We start from the raw sequence: 16,974 nt of genomic DNA on the forward strand, positions 1-16,974 counted from the left end.
TTTAACTGCACCTACTTACTTTTCTCACCAATTTTTTAGTCCAAACAGTTTCTAATATTTATTTTTTTTTAGCACACACATGACAACTGCTTCCATGCATTTTGATTTAGGCTATGGCTAACTTCCCTTTCAAAGGTTTTAACAGATACCTTGCAAAAATTTACTCAGATGTTTGTGTGTGGTGGCCAATTCTCATCTGAAAACTCTTAGTTTCAGTAAAATTTGTTGCCAAGCTAAAATGCTTCTATTCTTTGAACTTTAAAAGCTAATATTCCGAGGGTGAGCTGATGTACTGTTGGCTGATGTATTCATTTTCATTGCTGCTATTTCTGTTCCGCCATAAAACAGGCTCATATGGGCTGCTTCATTTCACTGGTCTCCTTGAGAACACCGTAGACAATGTGTAAATGTCGAGCATCATGTTGGCTCTGCCCTACATCTGCTGGTGAGGAAAACCAGGCAGCAGCAGAAGTACTAGCAAAGAGCCTTGGAGTTATTGGCAGGCAGGAATTTTATGGGAGAAGCCAGAAGAAACCTCTGTCTTCCTGTCACTGCCAGCACTGAGGATGGACACATGCATGTAGTCTTCCTCTGGCAGCTGGAAGATCTGAAAGGCAAAACAGCTCTACCTCTTCTTTTTGGCAAACAGGAAACCCTGGTTCAGAGATAAAAGAGACTTCCCTTTCCTCTCAGCTGCAGGAAGTGGAGTGGCTTCACAAGAGCATTAGGGAGTTTGCTTCAGGTTGAAGATTCCCTGAGCCCAGGGTTGAGAATATTGGTTCACTTTCTTCTTCAGTAGATGAAGTGCCAGCTGGGATAGGCTGGACCAAATCCTACCATGTTCTCCAGGACTTTAAAAAAAAAATGGCTTGCAAGTAGAGTTTAGTCTGCCTGAATTAATATGGGCGACATGGACAGTGGGATTGAGTGCAGCAAGATTGCTGATGACACCAAGCTGTGTGGTGCAGTCAACACACTGGAGGAAAGGGATGCCGTTCAGAGGGGCCTTGACACACTTGAGAGGTGGGCTGCTGCCAATCTCATGAAGTTCAACCCAGCCAAGTGCAAGGTCCTACACCTGGGTCGGAGCAATCCCAGGCACAGCCACAGGTTGGGCAGAGAAGAGATTCAGAGCAGCCCTGCAGAGAAGGACTTGGGGGTGTTGGTTGATGAGAAAATGAACATTAACTGGCAATGTGCACACGCAGCCCAGAAAGCCAACCTAGGGTGCATCTGAAGAAGTGTGATCAGCAGGTCAAGGGAGGTGATTCTCTCCCTCTCTCCACTCTCTTGAGACCCCATCCAGAGTACTCAGTTCTAAAGTCCTCAGCACAGGAAAGACATGGACCTGTTGGAGTGAGTCCAAAGGAGGGCTAAAAAAGTTATCAGAGGGCTGGAGCAGCTCTTCTATGAGGAAAGGCTGAGAGAGCTGGGCTTGTTCAGCCTAGAGAAGAGAAGGCTCTTGGGGCACCTTATAACAGTCTTCCAGTACCTAAAGGGGGCTGTAAGTAGATGGCATGGGAAAGAGTACGAGAAGCAGGGTATACAGGCATATTGAAGTTTATAATTGCAAAAGACTTAAATGCTGTTACCTCATGTGTATTTAAACTTACTTTGGCAGGTGGGTCCTGGGATCCTGCTGTCCAAAGCATTCCCAAGGTCTGGCTCTGTCCATCCGTGTAATCCTTGCAGGCAGCCTGGCTTAAGTGTTGCAAATCCAATGTGCCACTGAGGTAGCCAGTGGGCCCTGGGATGGTAACTGGAACACAACCACAGATCTGAACCAAGTCCTTCCCAGGAAAGGCAGCAAGGCTCAGGGAATAGGAGGCCAAAGGATGTGGGAGGGACGTGTTGAGGTAAGGTCATGCTAAGGTCTGATTTCAAGAATCGGGAAGGTTATGCCAAATGTAGGCATGTTTCAATATATGGAATGTGTGCTTGTTAGCATCGCGGGTAATGTGTTGCTGCCACGTTCAAAAAAGTCAGTAAGGGCCCTGGCTGTGTGAGGTGAATTCCAGGTGAGGGTGAGAGCACTGAGGTGGAGTCAGGGCATGTTATCGATTTATTTGCACACATGAACCACCTCTGACAGGGCATGTGATCAAGTGGCATTCAGGGCAGTCCTTTCTTCCAGGTCCCTCAGCCGAGTACCAAAGCCTGGCTCTGCAGCTCTGAGAACTTACTTGCAGCAAAGAGCACAAACTCTTCAGGTCAGATACAAGGAAGAAGCTCTTCCCTGTGAGGGTGGTGAGACCCTGGCACAGGTTGCCGGGAGAAGCTGTGGCTGCCCCAGCCGTGGCAGTGTTCAACGCCAGGCTCGACGGGGCTTTGAGCAACCTGGTCTAGTGGAAGGTGTTCCTGCTCATGGCAGGGCGTTGGGACTGGATGAGCTTTAAGGTCCCTCCCAACCCAAACCGTCCTGTGATTCTATGATTCTATGAAACTCTCCTCTGCTTGCAAAGCCCGTCATACCCTGAGCTCTTTGTCGCGGGTGGAGTAACGGGGCACAGCGCAACTCGGGAAGGGGCTTGCAGCCACCAGGCAGCACCAGGTTCGAGCTCCGGCAGCACTGGCGCCGGCGTGCGTGCTGGGAACCAACGATGGGACACGGGCGTCACGGGCGTTTTTAACGTTGGCGTTAAAGCGGGGGTGAGGGCGGCGGGTGTGCGTCTGAACGGTTACGCGTGGCGCACCCGACCCGCGCGCCGACAGGCACGCGCTGCACACGGGTACGCTGCCCTGGCCGCAGGGGGCGGGGCGTGCCCAGGGGAAGCCACGCCCCCACCCACAAGGATTCCCCCGCCCCCGCTCGGCGGCGGCGCCCATTGGTTGCTGGTGCGCGCGTCATTCTGCCCACCGCCCACGCGCGCGCCGGCGGCGGCGGCGGGAGCGGAGGAGTCAGGTGGGGCGGGGCTAGGGGCGGGGCGGGGCCACGGGCGCTGCGTTGCCCGGGAGACGAGGGCGGGCGGGGCCGTCCCGCCATGGGCTGCCGGGACGCTGTCAGCGGGATAAGAGCGGAGCTGACGGCCAGGCGTGGTGGCTTTGGTGGGGCGTGGAGCTGGTAAGGGCACGGCGGGTTTCACCGCCTCCGGCCTTGCGTTGCGGGGTCTCCCCTGGCGGCGCGGGGCCGGGTGGCAGGCAGGCAGCTCGGAGGGCACAAGCACGAAGGGGCGCCCCTCCACGGGCGGGAGCCGCCGTGCCTGGGCCGGGGCGGATGGACTGTCTTGTCAGCCAGCGCCGGCCGCCTCGGCCGTGTGAAGATGCCTGCTGGTTGCTGCAGGCGGCTTAGCGCAGGCTGACTGCGGCGGCTGTGAGAGGCGGAAGAAGCGGCCGCTGGTGGCGCAGGCGGGGCCCTGCCCGCCCCGAGGCTCCCCGGGGCAGGGGCCTGGCCTGGCCCGGCCGGGCCGCGCTGTCCTTCGGCCACGGGGGGGTAGGCGGGGGGAGTGCGCGCTCGGTTCCCGCATGCCTCACAGGGATAGGGGTAGGGGCTGGCCCTGGGTTTGGTAGCTTCGGTGAGGCGGTTTGCGGCCCGCAGTGGTTCTTCCTGCTTGTGAGCTCTGCTTTTACAGAAAAGCAATATGTAATTCTCCGTGTGCGGGTGCTGTGTGTTTTGCGTTCCTTTACGTGTTGCCGGGATGCTGCGGCTCCGCGTTACGGTGGTCTGTGCTTTGTGATGCGTTTGTGCAGCACCGGAGCGCAAAGCCTCGCTGGCAGCAAGGCGTTTGTTGAAAACCGGAGATAGCAATTGAAGACAAGCAGATCTGGGCTGTCCAGGGAAACGCGATAATGTTGATGGACGTAGAATGCGATAGTCGCAGCACCTGAACCATCCTTTCCCTTTTTTAATCGATGACTGAACAGAGGAGCAGTGAGAGCTCTTCCAGGTAGTTTCTGAGTGTGGGGAGAATGTGCGAAGATACTCTTTGGGGGGCGGGGGGTGTGTGTGAATAGAGTTGGACGTTACCTGGTATCCCTAAATGATTTGAAGAGCTGCCTTTTACTTACCTGTAGCATGTGAGAGAAGGCAGGGAAAGCAGGTGCATCACTGGGAGGATAAAACTTCTGTAAGGGAAAGCAGAGCAGCTGAAGAAATTCAGAGGGAGGATGACATCACCAAATGTAGTGACCTAGGAGTTGGAGAAGCATCTAATGTGGTTATAAATGAAAATGGAGTAGAGAAGAAAGTGTGGATTTGAGACTTCTTAGTTGTAGTAGTGCTACATGAATCAGTAAGAATCCTTATTAGGATCTAGAGAAGCTTAGAGTTAGTGACACAAGACTGCCTCACTAACAATTGTACTGTTGCTTATGAGGTCCTGGGACAACCTTTGACAGAAAAAGAAGCAGGGACATCTGTTTTAGTCATTTATCATAACAGGGCTACACTGTGTTAAGAATTTGTGAAAATGCCCTTAGTCTTCTTTCTGCTTTTAACTGTAGGCTCACAGACCAGTAATGGAAAGAAGAAAGTACCCTCTTGGATACCTTAGAAAATCTGTGAGTTTCACTGAGAGTTTCTGGTGAACGTTTAAAAGAGAGTGAATGAAAAATCAGAATGCCTTCATATATTGCCATTAATAAGGAAGAAAAAAAATCAGCTGTTTGTAGGGTATTTTAAGTTTACTCTTTTCACTCATTGTCCTTTTGACAGAGAATCTTGCAAGCTAAGAGCAAGTAGCTTTCAATGCCTTCTAAAACAAAAGTTAACAGTAAATGAGACCTCAGGAAGCCAGTCATCACTTGGTTTGTAAGACTGCATACAGATTTCTTAAGAGGAGCTTTTTTTAATGTCACTCTCTGCTTTCCCTTTTCTCCTTCCCCCATTAGATTTCTTTTTTTTTTACTGTACTTTACTGTCCATTAAAATGTTTAATCAATCATAAGATTTTTTTTCTGTTAGGTTAGTAATCATTTAATTAAAATTCTTCTTAAATTCTTCTTTTGCTTTTTCCTTTTTCTTAGTCCCTTGTATGCTTTTCTTGTGTGTCTGCATCAGTTTTTAATGCAGTTTAAGACAAGAAAAGAGACTGTCAGCACCTTGAACAATAGTATAGGAACTGTTGGAAAGTAAGACACTTGATACATAAATATCAGAAAAGAGAAACTGCATACTGAACACTTATTAAAAGTAAGTTGCTGCTTTTGTATATTTCTCCTTACAGCTAAGCTCAAAGAGCATAAGCAAGTACTTGGAAATATGAACAAAATTTGAGGAAGCTCTCAGTTCTGTATTTTTATTGTTAGTGATTTCTTTAATAGACCAGGTGTCCTTATTAATGTACAGTTGTACACCCTTGTAGCTTCTGCAGGGAGCTAATTTCCTTTGTACTTGAAGAATTTTGCCAATTTCATGATAGTCTCTTTTCAAGTAAGATAAAGTTGCACATAGAGGAATTCTGAAGCAAAACTGGCTTTAATACTTGTCTTGTGCGGGCAGAAGGGTACAGAGGGAATGTAGGGTGAAATGATTTGGTAAGAGGATTCTGTCACGCCAGGAGGTGCTTGCTGTCCAGGACATGCTTGCTTGTCCTCTGCAGGTGAATTGAAGTCCTTTGGAGTGAACAGCCATCATCAGCAAGACCTCATTAATATGTATTTATTCCTTTTTAAGGAGATGGCAGGGTCTGTGGGCTTCTGTAGTGAAGAACTGTAGTGGCTGTTAGGCTGAGGTGTCGCTACTTTATATTGCTGAGTTAACTTTAAAGTCATCTTTTTTGTTTGCTGGAAAATGGGATTATAATGGTGGGAAAAGATTGTAATATATGCAGTATGGGGAGGGCTTTATGTATGTATGTCTGGGATTACTTTGACTGTTTGCTTTCTTCTCCAGTTCAGAGATGATTGTGAGAATGTTAGTTACTTTGGCAAATTGTGTGATGAAAATTCATAGGACTTTAGCTAGTATCAAGTAGTTGGGGTGGTGTCATCAGAGCTGTCAGTGCCTGTGATAGTACTCATCTGGAGGTGAAATTTGTCTTTTTAGACTGGGGCAAGACAAGGTAGAAGAGATCTGTGTGTGCTTCTGTTCTGTCACCTGGACTCATCAGTATGAACTGACTAAGCTGATCGAGCAGCTTGCTGCTGCTGAAGGGGGAGATCTCCCTCCTGCCTTCTTCCTTTGACAGTGACAGCTGTCTTATCTCCCAACATGGCAATTCAACAACCACAAAAATCCAGCTGAAAAAAAGGAGTTTTCTACAAACATGTGGAGATGGCTCTCATCAGAAGAGTTGGATGAGTGGAGTGATGGAGGAAGAAGGGAAGAGTTGCTGGGGAGGAGCAGAAACATCTTATTAGTCATGAATTGTCAGGTGGGCTGAACTGTCTTGTGTAACTGTGCCTTAGCTTCTTCTCAGAAGGCAGGGGCTTTTGCTTTGACTCAGCAGGGTCTCTGCTTCAGCTGTCATGGTCATTTGAGAAGAACTGATAGAGCAGCAGAGTACGCACTAGGTCATGTTTTTTTTTTCCTCTGTTCAGATTCAGGCCTTACATTTGAACAGATCTTTTAGCAGCTTGTTGAAATTGGTGCTTGGCAGTGTCTTGCTTCCAGATAAAGCACTCTATTAGAAGTGATACTAGAATGTGTTAAGGGGAAGGGAAAGAAGAAGGTGCTGTGTGAGAGTGTGCTTTCTTGAGGATTTTCTTACTATAAGCTGTTGGCTCTTTATGGTTCATGTTTGCAGCCTCGAGTTACCAGGATGCTGCAGTCTCCGTGTTAGAGCAGGCTGTGCTTTGTGATACGTTTGTGAAGATCCAGAGCACACAGGAAGTTGAGCTCCTTGGCTTCAGTTAAAAGCATCACTGTGCTCCATGTAGAAGTATGGGAGAATGAAGTATTAAATGTGAGGTGGGAGGAGAGAGTTCCTGGTTCTGGAAACCTGTTACCTGTCTGCTTTCCAAAGAGAAAATTGGGGAGGTGAAATATCAGAGGGAATTACTGTGAGGTAACGCTAATGCAAAGCTTTACTGGAAGTATTAAAACTGATGTTAACTTCATCCAGTTTTATTTCATCAAATGCCTGACTTCATCTATTCCTCTCTAGTATTGTTGAGGCATTTACTGAAGATCTGTGAAGAATTTTTTTTTTTTTTTTTGGGGGGTGGGGGGTACAATAAATGGCAAAAAGCATCAAACAAGATCTGTTAACCTCAGTAAGCAAGTGATTTGGTTAAATTTTAGTGTAGTAACTGAAAGATGAGGAATGAGTAACAGCAACAGCAGTCTGAAGGGATGAACAGTTCTCACTATTAAGATCAATAGTTCTTAATTCTGGAAAAGAGTGAATTAGTAAGGAAAATATTTAAGACTTATGGAAATATTCCTGATAGTTCATAATTGTATTGCAGCAACTGATGGAAGTCCAGCTTCATTATACTTTCATTATAATATTTCAAAAGTTTAATTTTGTCCAGTTTTGTTTCAGTAATTTGAGATGACACTGAAATAGTCCTAGAATTAACTAAAAAGTGCAAATCTTTCACTTTCCTATTATCTTTCCATTGGAAGGCAAGAGTTTAACAGACCTGTTTTCCAAGAATTGAGAGCAAAAATTCTTATTACTTGCTATAGAGAAAACAAAACGAAAGCCCCAAAATGTAAGACTTTGTGTGCTACCTGAGGTATGTATTTATCTTTGTATTACTTGCATCTTTCTGTTTTGAAGGGATATTTGAGTCACTGAAGAGTGTGCAGCTTCATTCTTGATTTTTATGTTTCAATTAACAAAAGATTAAAGGAAAGCAGAATTTCCTTCATGTCTGTGTATATAGATGAAATACTGTGTGGGGTCTTTTTCAACTCCAGAAGTTACTCCTAATTAATCTATGACTATTTTTGGAAGTCTTAATTATTCCAATTACTGTGTCAATTTGATTATTGGAGTTCTGCTAAATCCTTGGCACTTGCAGAAAAATTGTTATGTTTGGTTACTGGAAATACTGCTTGGATGTGTAAGTGGCCTTCACCTAGCACACTTCATCCATCTCCCCACCTATATCTCAGTCTTGTGTGTGCATGTGTGATAGACATTTAGGTCAGGGACTTTTTAAACATAGTTTGGTTATCTTGTGCGTTGTTGAATTGATGAATTAAGGGTTTTCTCCAGTGATTCAAAATATTCTTAAATATTTGTCTATCTAGTAATAGGTATACTGTGAAACTTTATACTCTAAGTCATTATTATGTGAAATTAAGTATAATTATTGATTATAGTTTACCGCTTGACTTGGATGCTGTTTAAACTTCAAGAATAAAATAAAAATCCTAGCTGTTCCTTATTGGTACTCCCACTGGAGGAAAGCTACCTGAAGTGAGATGTTACATGAGTAATTTTGCCTGTAGCATTCTTGGTTGATGACTGGGTCTTCTGGGGGCAGGTCAGTGCAAGAGCGGTCAGCACAGCTGGAACAAATACTTCTTTTCTGTAAAGTCTGGAGGAAGCACAGTGTCTGCTTCCCTAAAGTGACTGAAGCTCTTTGCACTTAGCTAAGAAGCTATGAGACTGAGCTTGGCAAGGATAACTGCATATGAAACTCTCAGATATTTAAGTAAAAAAATTCCTGTTTTAATATCACCTTCATTGCTGCCTGCTATCTTGTCTGCATTTGATTACTCATAGAAATTACTTTTGATTGCTTGTAAAACTGACCTGTTTTAAAGTCCCAGAAACAGAGTTAGTTGTCATCTTGTTAACTCTGATAATTTGCCTTCCTCTCATTTAATTGCTTTTAGTGGGCACTTTGAACACAATACCAAGATTTTACTTTCTAGTTTTAGTCCTCTAACAACTAAGCTTTCAGTTTCAGTAACAGCCTTTGCTCATTCATATGCCTTCAGCACAAGTACTTCAAGATACTGTTCAACTTCATTTTGCCTCTTTCATGTATCTGAGTATTGGTGCAATCAAAACTTACAATCTTCTAAATTGCAAAAAGTGGTCATGATTTATGAACAGGTTTGTATGATCATTGAGTGATACATCTGTTGTTTAAAATAATCTCCAGGTAGACTCAGTGTATGCATGCTTGTAGTGTGGTCACAATTACAGTGATTTTGCCAGTTGTACTGGAAGGCCACGCTATCTGCTGTGCTGCAGATTAATGTAAGATGGCATTCACAGAGTCTGCATGGTCTGTGCAGGCTTGCTGCTGGAGAGGCCCTGAACTTCTGACTGACCTTCTGTAGTAGCCTGCAGCTTTCCTTTCACTCTACAGAGTCTGTGGAGGTTATTGATCTCCAGATTTAGTTATTAGTCATTGCTCCACAAGCATGGCTGTTGAGGGCTTCGTCTGTAGTCTGTTTGTGGGATAAATATCAAACCTAAAGCTTGAAAGAATGTTTAGGACTATTACCTGTATATATTTTAATTTGGAGAAGAACTTGTTAGCAGTCTGTAAGTAGTGTTCAGAAAAAGGCTGACTTGGGAGCTATGCTGTTTCAGCCTTTTCCCTGCTGAATGATTTTACTAATCTTCGTCCTTCCTTATTTTCTTGTATTTCTTATTTTTATGCAGCTTATTTTCTGCATAGACTCTGTCTTGTGGTGGAATATTTGTTAATTCCTTTCTCTAGTATCATGTGTTTCTTTCAGGTGTTGTCCTCTAGAACTCCAGATAAGATCTGGAACAGATCCTTGTCTTCAACTCTACTAGCAAAGCTTGCTTTAGCATTTTTGTGCTATTGGTAACACCTTGGTATTCTTCAGTGTGGTATAGTTTGTCTCTATGATCGCAAGCAAAATGTGTTTCTAACACATTTAATGTTGCAATGATTATCTTTGAAGGCCCCCAGCTTTCCCCGTGCCTCATATAAGGAATGTTTGTTCTCTGAGCCTGCATGCATTGGTCTGAAATATGGAAATTTTAAATGAACTGGAATGGATTTAGTGTGGTTAACTATATTATAGCTACTGATTTTAGATAGTGTGAGATCACAAGCTAAATATAAGCTTGATCAGTGTATGTACAGGCTCAGTGCATTACTTGAGTGTGTAGGTGGTTGTTTGAGAGCTTCTTTCGTTAGTGCTGTACATTTTATCTTGTAGATGAATTATCTTTCATGTTTAGCTTCATTTCAGACTCAAATGCTTTCATAGGTGTTTTGTATTGTTTGATGACTAAATAAAATTTTATGTTACTTGAGAAGCTGTCCCCAAGCACTTTTGTAACATGCAGTTAGCCTGTGGGATTCTTTGCCATTAGCTCTGTCTCAATGATATTTCATACAGACTTAAAAGGAGGAAATTGTTGGTAATCTGCTAACTTGTAAAGGGGATACAGATCTTCATAGCTCAAGGCAGAACCTGATAACCTTCTGAATTTTAGCAAGAACAGCCTTCCTGTCATTGATTGCTTAATCTGTGGTGCTACTTTAGAATCATAGAATCATTTCTTAGCATACAGTTGGTACTGCATTGCACTGTTCCATTATGACAGCTTGCATTTGTTGTCATTGCAGTGAATACTTCTTGAAACTTCACCAAAGACTCCTATACATCTTATTCTAACTCTTTTTCCAAGTAAGAGTCAGGTATGTCAAGTAGGTATCATTATGTGGAAAATCTAGGATGACATGAGACTGTGTTATTTTTTCTTGCCAGCACATTTTCCCTTCCCCTTTCTTAGATGCTGGTACATGTAGTAAAAATTTTTGATAGTGTGTTGTACAAGTAGTCAGGTGTCATTTAATTCTAGTTCCCCAAGGTAATAGTACTTTCCAAGAAGCAACTATTAAGCAGAAATGGGGTTTGGTGGTGCTATATGTGTCGAGTTTCACAAATTCATTTTTTAAGCATCCTGAAATTACAGCAACAGAATGATCTACTTCTAAAAGCCCTGTCATGAGGTAAGCAGGTAATACAAATTACTTTTTTGCAAGTAGGCTTAACTGAAGAACAAATCATGTGAATACTTCACAATCCAGTAGGACAAGAACTTGTAGTTTAAGTTCAGTGTTGATGAAATGCTGCTTGTATTTCACTGCTGTAAATGTCTTAGTAGCTTATGATGTTAGCTTATGATGTACTAAAAGTTGCATCAGAAAATCATTGGATTGACTTTAATGGGATATTCTTAAAAATGACTCTCATCACAAAGCAGACCAATGAACAAAGTACAGTTGCTATATAGAATTATGTTAGGGATTTCATGTAAGACATGGAAAGCTGTTGTTCATGTTCCAAAGTATTACATTGCTGATGTGGTGTGACTGAGCACAACTAACACTGAAGAGGAATTAGGATGAGAGGGGGTTGTTAACCCTCTCAATCTCTAAAGCTTGCTAGGATGGAGTAACATGTAAGTTGGCTTCTACCATACTCTAGTACATATATATATAAAAATATAGCTGTGCATTCTCTCCCCAGATTGTGAGGCCTTGGTAGGCTAGGCCTGTTGTTGAGATCCTGAGTTTTGCTTGTAGCTTTGTGATGGTTGTCAGAAGTAGAATATTCATTATAATCATAATGATTGTGGCTTTAACCTTTGGAATTACAAACCTCTAAAGCATCATACAAAACTGTGTATGCCTAACTTTTATTTTTAGGTCTCTGGTGCGTTGCTTATATGTGGAAAAGTCTGCAGTTAGTTTGCATGTGAACTGGCTTCCTTTTGGGGTGCTCAGACCTTTTATCACTTGATCTTTTCTTGCCAAGTTATCTTACTGTTTTGGTAGTCCCTCTTTGGTCAACCTTTGAGCACAGTTTATTATACCTTAATGTTCTTGACTTTGTTTCCTGTCACCTGTGTGCTGATACTAGTTACAGTTTTTCTACAGTCAATTGCAGCTAATAAATTAGAAACTTGCTGGTTTGAGATGATAGCCTCCAGTGCCATTGTAGGACAAGCTTATGCACTTCATGGCCATTAGTACGTTTTGCTTTTAAGGAACAGACATCTTTGTCAGATACACAGACTAATGAAATGATGGCATACAGTGGAAACACTGGAGATGTAAATCAGAGTTCATTTAATGGAAAGCATGTCTTAAGATCACACTTTGGAAGCTGTTGAACAGGAAAACATAGCTGTGGGTAAATAAGGTGTTTTGGGTTTTTTTCTTCTTAATCTATAAAAATATTACATATATGTTAATCTGTTGTGCCTTTGAGTTGAGCTTCTGTCATTCAGTCAGAGCTGTTACCAATAATTATGCTAGAGAAAAGCGAGATTCTAGAAACAGTCAAGCTGGGAAGAGCATGACTTAAATACTTATGGATCAGAATATATCCAAGGAACCAGATTAAACTCTAGCAAATACATTTTAGGTTACCTTTGCAGAAATAAACTGGCCAAGTTTAGGAAGCGTGGTCTGGAAGAAACTTTGTGCCCAAAGAAATTACCCATGTGCTTCATTTCTAATTCTTAAAAAACAAGAGGCCTGAAAGTACATGGCAAATTATTTGGGGTTAAGGAAGAGTTTGGATTTCTTCATCACTTATATTCAGTGAGGTGCACCACAGGTCTTGATCTTGATCAGAAGAATGACATCTCTGAATCTGTTTGAGTTGACCTGCTTGTACATGTAATGCCACTCTGTGTTTCTCTAGGTGCTTGTAGCCTTGGATATGTTTACTAATTATGAGTTTGCTGACTTGTTTGTAGATATCTGATAGGTATTTTGGAAAGTGCCTGTTTCTTTAATGTTTTAAATCTAGCATAGTATTTGTATGATCTTTTATTTCCTTGGCATTCTTATTCTACAACAGGAACGGTTAGTTTAGCCATCCATGTCACAGTGTTTCCTGACTATACACAATATGAAAATGAGTAATTTTACTACTTTAAATACTTGTATTTTCAGAAAGCATAGATAATGTAATTCCTTAAAATTCTTCCACCTTCCCCCCTGCAGTGGAAGATACAATACTTTCACATCCACTTAGAGACAGAAATTTTCTAATTCTTCGATTGTATAAGCACTGAGCTTCATGAATTAAATTTTGTTTTAATACCTAGGCAGCAGAACACAAGTAGACTACATACTTATAGGAGGCTTAAAATACTTTGGTATTGCAAGGCAAGCATCCCACATAGGTGAGGTGGGAGTTAAATATACTTCTGATCTTATATAGAAGTAATATTAGTAAGATTATATATGTATAAACACCTGCATGCACAGCAACACCATTGCTATGAAGATCTCAACATGTCTTTCAGTGTTCATTAAAATAATGCTTGTTTACCATCTTGTGAACTTGACACACTTTCCCCTGGTTAGCTAAAGGGACATTGCATGTGCTGTTCATCCAGAAGTACTGTGTTTTTATTTTTCACCTCTTTATTCTGGAGAGAGAGACTCTGAGTAACTTATTTGGATGTCATACTCATGTAATGGATTACAGAGAAGACTAAAAGCTAGCTACTGAACTCCTTGATAAAATAAAGGGCTTTGTCAGAAGTAGAACTGTGCCAAGAAAATGGACATCCACCTGCAGTCTTATGATAAATTCTGTATGTTAGGAGGTTGCTTTGCATGTGCAACCTAATGACTGGAGCAACACTGCCTTAGTATGTTTTAATAAGCTGTCTGCTTCTGTAACTCCAAATAGTTAATAATAGGAAAGGAGAGAGAAGGTGATTGGAATTTAAGTATGAACTCTTTTGTGGAGCTGGAGTGTTGTCTGGTGTCTCTGTTTTGTGAAAGAACCAAACATGAGGTGTCTTGTTTTTGCTGTTGTTTGCTCATGTTTTTGAATATCAGAGTTGTTGGATGGTTAGCAAATGTTCCCTGCCTTTTATAAGCTAGCTTTTGGCTGATTGCCTTGTGCTGTAAAACAAGGCATCAAAGCATCTCAAGTATCTCAAGTTTTCTGTTGATGCTGAGCTTGAATTGCAGGTTCCTGTTTTCTTCAAAGGCTTGTGTGTTGCTCCTGTGTGTAACCTATTTTGGCAATGTCAGCTGCGTATTTGTTTGTAGCCTGCTTAAAGTTTTTAATGATACCAAAAAGAAAATGAAGAGTGCTGATCTCAGCAACATGGTAGTTTGAGGCTTTACTTGCATTTCACCACTAAGTACAGACTTAAAGGCTGCACTGTAGGGTATGCTCCAGGCCATGCTAGAATCATATTTCTATTGTACACTCTCATGCTCTAATTTCTTTTTCTTCTCCAGTTTGCACAGAGAAATGAATCATAGTATTCCCTTATTCTTATTGTTAACAAATTTCTTTAAATTTGGTGTCAGCTATTAACAAGATAAACTTTGTTTCTGTAATAAACCTGGCAATTGGTGCTAAATTACAAAAGCCAATTCATGGAGTATCTTAGTGTTAATAATGTGCTGGTGTTCTTCATTATGCCTGTTGTTCTCTGTTAACAGAAGCTTGAGCTTAAGTTGAGAGTTTAACCCCAAGTAAATCTGAATTAAATAATTTATATAATCATATTAATGTTAAAATCATTGAAGAGGTCACACACGTTCTCCAGAGCTTGTAGGTGAAGTACAAGCAGCGAGTCTGGGGCAAGTACTTTTGGAATAGAATTAATACTGTAGAAAGTAAATGTAGTGTTTATTGGTCAGTGATGACTCATATGCACATATACTTTATTCTAGAGAATGGGTAAAAGAGCTACAAGCCTTTGAACTGGAGGCCAGAAATAGCTGGATTGACAGTGGCTTATAGAAGCTATGTTTCGTGAAGTATTATGCCTACTACAAATGCAACTTCATTGTACTTTATGCTCAAAAGGACTTGCAGCCATGCCGTACATGGTTAGTGTTTGTCTCTCATCTGAACCAGAAAACTAGGGAGGTAAATTAATTATATGTTAAATATATCTTGCTAGGTGTATTTTCTCTACTCTTCTTTGCATGACCTGTAAAATAGCTTCTTGTAAGTTCATTTTTCTTATGAGATTGGCTATAATTCCTTTGGTGCATGAAGATGCTCACATAACCTGGTAAAAAAGACTGCTTTTATAGAAGATAGCATAGTTTGCTACAGGAAACTAAGGCTTGCAGGTGGTTCAGATGTGCCATGCATTACTTTCTTAGTACATTAGCACTTTGGCTTACTCAGGCAGTCAAGCTGTGTGAACAGCACTCAGTGGCATGTTCATTTTAGACTGATACAATTATTTAGTAATGAGCCATTTGAAGAAATTGATTGACATTAACTTCACCACAAATAGAGATTATTGAAGTAGTTTGTTTGGTGGTGGTTTTTTTTTTTTTTTTTTTTGTTATTTGTTTGTTTGGGGTTTTTTTTGCTAGTGCTGTAAAACTAACATTTCAAGAAGACTCTTATAGCAAGAAGTTTATGGGGAGAAAGGTTTAACAGAGCATTAAGTGGGGCTGTTGCGTGACCTGGCAACCACCACCAGACTTTCTGCCTCTCCTTTACTCTTGCTGTAGCTTTTGGACCTGAAAGTAGTAATTAAATTAGTATTACCGGATTTGGACTTCATTTGGCTTAGTACTATATTTTATTACAGTGCTGCTATAGTAATTTAATAACTACTACTTCTTATTGTATTACTGGACATTCCAGGCCTTTCTGGGGCAATGAATTGATGAAAACATAACCAAGTAAAAGGCTCTGTTCACTCTTATATACAGAGTACTAGCTCTGACCTTAAGCTTTTGTTGCATTTTCTGTATTTCCCATGTTACTAATTATTAGCACTATGTTAAGGTAGCATATCCATGATTCAGTGTTCAAGAGTGCTAAATTGGTCTTATTTTTGAGTTCCATCCTTTAAATTATTTAAAGACTGATTTTTGGTCTTTTCTTTTAGAGGCTTCAAGTCCACTGAGATAAGTACAAGGCATTCCTGTACTTTGAGATGCTCAGGCAATGAGCAACTTGATAAAAATGGAAATAAGTTCAGAAAAAAAACCAGCTTCAAGTGCAGGAAATCAATTTATACCACAATAGCAAGTAGAAATAAGTCACTTGAGAGCTGGTGCAGAAGGGGGCCAGAGAGAAGATGTGACACAGGTAGAACTATGAGGATGAGAGAAAGATGGGCATGAAGAGGGCTGATTACCTGTGAATGTCACATTATTCATGGTTAAGTAATTTATTTTTTTAAAGCTTGTGGGTTTTTTCCATTTATAAATAAGTAATAGTAGAGGTATTTTTAATGAAATCTGATAATAATAATCTTCTAGAGGTGAAGTGGAATTTAAGAATGTACCTATTTTTTTTTCTAGGGCAAGCTATAGGAAGCCCTGGCACAATGTGTTTTCCAAGTGTCCCATTGGGACTGTTCACTGTGCTATGAACTGAGATTCTGGTACATTTCTTTCTGCTCTCATATGGCTTAATGTGTGATGGTTTAGATTTCGGGCTTTTTCCCTAATTAAGGTGATCTGTGATGTCTAATGAGGGGTGAAGGCACTCTACTTCAGTACAGGCATTTTGTGTAGCATCTTCTTAGGTATCACCCGGCAGTTAAAGATGTGTCACTTTAAACAAAAGAAAAAGTCTGCAGCAGAGTAGTTCTGATGTGAAGCAAGTTGACTGGTATACTTTCTTGGGGTGAGAGTGAGATGAAATGCTGTGCTCTGTAGGTTGTAGTATCAGCATACAACAATCTGCATCAGAAGTGTGACAGGCAAGCTGAAACCTCAGAGTAGGGGAGGATTTATTTTTTTTAAAAACCAAGCAACCCCCTAGAAAACACCTCTACAGAGTGTTTGTTATGTTACAGCATCAGCAGGGCAAGTTGTTCACAGAGTTCTTTGAAAAGCAATGTGCTTTAAGTGCTTGACTCACTTGTTGGGAAACAAGAAAGGGAAGAAGGTTTTCTGTGCATATGCAGCTTTTTTTGGTGGGATGAATAATGAGATCTGTTTCCAAAGACACATTTGTGCTGTCATTCCATTTTATAACTTAATTGCAGAAACAGAAATAGGTACAACTGTGAAGTAGCTAGCACTTGTTGGAGTGAGACATTCTAAAAGAAGCTCTTCATTATCCAGCATGGTATCTCTTTGTTATTTTTTCTGCATTATAGATGAGAGCATCTTAAT

General features: G+C 41.5%; 1 protein-coding gene across 2 annotated transcripts in view; it reads left to right on the forward strand.

Moving 5' to 3' along the window:
• Positions 1-3,014: 3,014 nt before the first annotated feature.
• Positions 3,015-16,974, forward strand: part of LYST (lysosomal trafficking regulator) — an 83,227-nt gene continuing 69,267 nt past the window's right edge. For both annotated transcript variants that reach the window (XM_080615752.1, XM_080615753.1), the window contains exon 1: positions 3,015-3,061. The gene's annotated coding sequence lies outside the window, so the exon portion shown is untranslated. The remainder of the gene's footprint in view (positions 3,062-16,974) is intronic.

This window comes from Psittacula echo (genome assembly GCF_963264785.1).
Source record: "Psittacula echo genome assembly, chromosome: 4".
Taxonomy (NCBI): domain Eukaryota; kingdom Metazoa; phylum Chordata; class Aves; order Psittaciformes; family Psittacidae; genus Psittacula; species Psittacula echo.